The sequence below is a fragment of the Arachis hypogaea genome, chromosome 16, assembly GCF_003086295.3.
Source record: "Arachis hypogaea cultivar Tifrunner chromosome 16, arahy.Tifrunner.gnm2.J5K5, whole genome shotgun sequence".
In the NCBI taxonomy this organism is placed as follows: domain Eukaryota; kingdom Viridiplantae; phylum Streptophyta; class Magnoliopsida; order Fabales; family Fabaceae; genus Arachis; species Arachis hypogaea.
The window spans coordinates 108,222,575-108,227,163 of NC_092051.1; the positions used below are offsets into that span (position 1 = coordinate 108,222,575).

General features: G+C 41.0%; 1 non-coding gene across 1 annotated transcript; it reads left to right on the forward strand.

The window, feature by feature from the left end:
* Positions 1 to 4,189: 4,189 nt before the first annotated feature.
* Positions 4,190 to 4,297, forward strand: LOC112761823 (small nucleolar RNA R71). Its single transcript, XR_003182198.1, has one exon. It is a non-coding gene; the product is annotated as a small nucleolar RNA R71 (small nucleolar RNA).
* Positions 4,298 to 4,589: the final 292 nt, after the last annotated feature.

Sequence of the window (4,589 nt, forward strand, 5' to 3'; positions counted from 1 at the left end):
CAGTTTCTGTGCCAGTTTGGGCGTTCAACTCTGGTTTTGGATCCTTTTCTGGCGCTGGACGCCAGATTTGGGTAGAAAGCTGGCGTTGAACGCCAGTTTACGTCGTCAATTCTTGGCCAAAGTATGGACTATTATATATTTCTGGAAAGCCCTGGATGTCTACTTTCCAACGCAATTAGAAGCGCGCCATTTGGAGTTCTGTAGCTCTAGAAAATCCATATTGAGTGCAGGGAGGTCAGAATCCAACAGCATCAGCAGTCCTTTTTCAACCTCTGAATCTGATTTCTGCTCAAGTCCCTCAATTTCAGCCAAAAAATTCCTGAAATCACAGGAAAACACACAAACTCATAGTAAAGTCTAGAAATGTGAATTTAACATAAAAACTAATAAAAACATCCCTAAAAGTAACTAGATCCTACTAAAAACATACTAAAAACAATGTCAAAAAGCGTATAAATTATCCGCTCATCACAACACCAAACTTAAATTGTTGCTTGTCCCCAAGCAACTGAAAATCAAATAGGATAAAAAGAAGAGAATATACTATAAATTCCAAACTATCAATGAAACATAGCTTCAATCATATGAGCGGGACTTATAGCTTTTTGCCTCTTAAATAGTTTTGGCATCTCACTTTATCCATTGAGGTTCAGAATGATTGGCATCTATAGGAACTCAGAGTTCAGATAGTGTTATTGATTCTCCTAGTTCAGTATGATGATTCTTGAACACAGCTTCTTTATGAGTCTTGGACGTGACCCTAAGCACTTTGTTTTCCAGTATTACTACCGGATACATAAATGCCACAGACACATAATTGGGTGAACCTTTTCAGATTGTGACTCAGCTTTGCTAGAGTCCCCAATTAGAGGTGTCCAGGGTTCTTAAGCACACTCTTTTTTTGCTTTGGACCTTGACTTTAACCGCTCAGTCTCAAGTTTTCACTTGACACCTACACGCCACAAGCACATGGTTAGGGACAGCTTGGTTTAGCCGCTTAGACCAGGATTTTATTCCTTTAGGCCCTCCTATCCACTGATGCTCAAAGCCTTGGGATCCTTTTTATTTGCCCCTTGCCTTTTGGTTTTAAGGGTTATTGGCTTTTTCTGCTTGCTTTTTCTTTTTCTTTCTATTTTTTTTCTATTTTTCTTTCGCCCTTTTTTTTTTCCTGCAAGCTTTGTTCTTTGCTGCTTTTTCTTGCTTCAAGAATCATTTTTATGATTTTTCAGATTATCAAATAACATGTCTCCTAGTCATCATTCTTTCAAGAGCCAACATATTTAACATTCTTAAACAACAACTTCAAAAGACATATGCACTGTTCAAGCATACATTCAGAAAACAAGAAGCATTGTCACCACATCAATATAATTAAGCTAAGTTCAAGGATAAATTCGAAACTCATGTACTTCTTGTTCTTTTGAATTAAAACATTTTTCATTTAAGAGAGGTGATGGATTCATAGGACATTCATAACTTTAAGACAAAGTTACTAACTACTAATGATCATGTAATGAAGACACAAACATAGATGAGCACATAACATAGAAAACGAAAAAAAGAGAAAGTAAGAACAAGGAATGAGTCCACCTTAGTGATGTCCTTGAGCTCTTCTATGTCTCTTCCTTGTCTTTGCTGCTCCTCCTTCATTGCTTTTAGATCTTCTCTGATTTCATGAAGGATGATGGAGTGCTCTTGATGTTCCACCCTTAGTTGCTTCCAATAATTGTGTGGAAGAAAATGTATCCCCTGAGGTATCTCAGGGATCTCTTGATTTGCAGTCAAATGTTCTACCACTGAGCTATAGACCCTTGATGGAAGCTTTTGTCTTCCCTTTCCTCTTTCTAGAGGTTTCTCTGGCCTTAGGTGCCATCAATGGTTATGGAAAAAACAAAAAAATCTATGCTTTTACCACACCAAACTTAGAATGTTGCTCGCCCTCGAGCAAAAGAAGGAATAGTTGAAGAAGAAGATGTGGAAATAAAAACTAGGATTATGAGGATGTAGGTGGGGATCCTGTGGGGTCCACAGATCCTGAGGTGATCCTGTGAGGTCCACAGATCTTGAGGTGTCAAGGCATTTACATCCCTGCACAAATTTAGGCATGCAAAATGCCCTTGCACACAACTCTGGGCGTTCAGCGCCAGGTTGGTGCCCATTTTGGGCGTTCAACGCCCATTTGCTGCCATTTCTGGCGTTGAACGCCAGAACCATGCTTGTTCTGGGCGTTCAGCGCCAGGATGCTCCCATTCTGGGCGTTCAGCGCCAGAACTATGCTCTGTTCTGGCGTTTGAACGCCAGACATATGCTCCTCCAGGGTGTGATTTTTCTTCTGCTGTTTTTGATTCCGTTTTTGAATTTTTTGTTTATTTTGTGACTCCACATGATCATGAACCTAAGAAAACATGAAAAACAATAAAAATAAGAATTAGATAAACATTGGGTTGCCTCCCAACAAGCGCTTCTTTAATGTCAATAGCTTGACAGTGGGCTCTCATGGAGCCTCACAGATGTGCAGAGCTTTGTTGAGACTCTCCAACACCAAACTTAGAGTTTGGATATGGGAGTTCAACACCAAACTTAGAGTTTGGTTGTGGCCTCCCAACACCAAACTTAGAGTTTGACTGTGGGGGCTCTGGTTGACTCTGCTTTGAGAGAAGCTTTTTCTGCTTCCTTTCCATGGTTGTAGAGGGAGATCCTTGAGTTTTGAATACAAGGGAGTTCTCATTCCATTGAAGGACTATTTCACCTCTGTCAACATCAATCACAGCTCTTGCTGTGGCCAGGAAAGGTCTTCCTAGGATGATGGATTCATCCTCTTCCTTTCCAGTATCCAGGACTATGAAATCAGTAGGTATGTAAAGGCCTCAACCTTTACTAATACATCTTCTACTTGTCCATAAGCCTGTCTTCTTGAGCTGTCTGCCATCTCTAGTGAGATTTTAGCAGCTTGCACCCCATAGATTCCCAGTTTCTCTATCACAGAGAGGGGCATGAGGTTTACTCCTGAACCAAGGTCACACAGAGCTTTAAGGATCATAGTGCCTATGGTACAAGGTAATATGAACTTTCCAGGATCCTGTCTCTTCTGAGGCAATGTCAGTTGATCCAGATCACTTAGTTCATTGATGAACAAGGGAGGTTCAACTTCCCAAGTATTAATGCCAAATAATTTGGCATTCAGCTTCATGATTGCACCAAGAAACTTGGCAGTTTGCTCTTCAGTGACATCCTCATTCTCTTCAGAAGAGGAATACTCATCAGAGCTCATGAAGGGCATAAGGAGGTTCAATGGAAGCTCTATGGTCTCTAGATGAGCCTCAGAGTCCCTTGGTTCCCCAGAGGGAAGCTCCTTATTGATCACTGGACGTCCCAGGAGGTCTTCCTCCTTGGGATTCACGTCCTCTCCTCTCCTCATAGGTTCGGCCATGGCGCTTATGTCAATGGCCTTGCACTCTCCTTTTGGATTCTCTTCTGTATTGCTTGGGAGAGTACTAGGAGGGATTTCAGTGATCCTTTTACTCAGCTGGCCCACTTGTGCTTCCAGATTTCTAATGGAAGACCTTGTTTCATTCATGAAACTTACAGTGGCCTTAGATAGATCAGAGACTAGATTTGCTAAATTAGAAGCATTTTGTTCAGAGTTCTCTGTCTGTTGCTGAGTTGATGATGGAAAAGGTTTGCTATTGCTAAACCTGTTTCTTCCACCATTATTAAAGCCTTATTGAGGCTTTTGATCCTTCCATGAGAAATTTGGATGATTTCTCCATGTTGAGTTATAGGTGTTTCCATAAGGTTCACCTAAGTAATTTACCTCTGCTATTGCAGGGTTCTCAGGATCATAGGCTTCTTCTTCAGAAGGTGCCTCTTGAGTACTGTTGGATGCAGCTTGCATTCCATGCAGACTCTGAGAAATCATATTGACTTGCTGAGTCAATATTTTATTCTGAGCCAATATGGCATTCAGAGTATCCACCTCAAGAACTCCCTTCTTCATAGGCGTCCCATTGATTACAGGATTCCTTTCAGAAGTGTACATGAACTGGTTATTAGCAACCATGTCAATGAGTTCTTCAACTTCTGCAGGCGTTTTCTTTAGGTGAATGGATCCACCTGCAGAAGTGTCTAGTGACATCTTTGATAGCTCAGACAGACCATCATAGAATATATCCAGGATGGTCCATTCTGAAAGCATGTCAGAAGGACACTTTTTGGTCAACTGTTTGTATCTTTCCCAAGCTTCATAGAGGGATTCACCTTCTATCTGTCTGAAGATTTGAACATCAGCTCTAAGCTTGCTCAGCTTTTGAGGAGGAAAGTACTTGGCTAAGAAAGCCGTGACCAGCTTATCCCAAGAGTTCAGGCTGTCTTTAGGTTGAGAATCCAACCATAATCTAGCTCTGTCTCTTACAGCAAAAGGGAAAAGCATGAGCCTGTAGACATCAGGATCTACTCCATTAGTCTTAACAGTATCACATATCTGCAAGAATTCAGTTAAGAACTGAAAAGGATCTTCAGATGGAAGTCCATGAAACTTGCAGTTCTGCTGCATTAGAGAAACTAATTGAGGTTTAAGCTCAAAGTTGTTT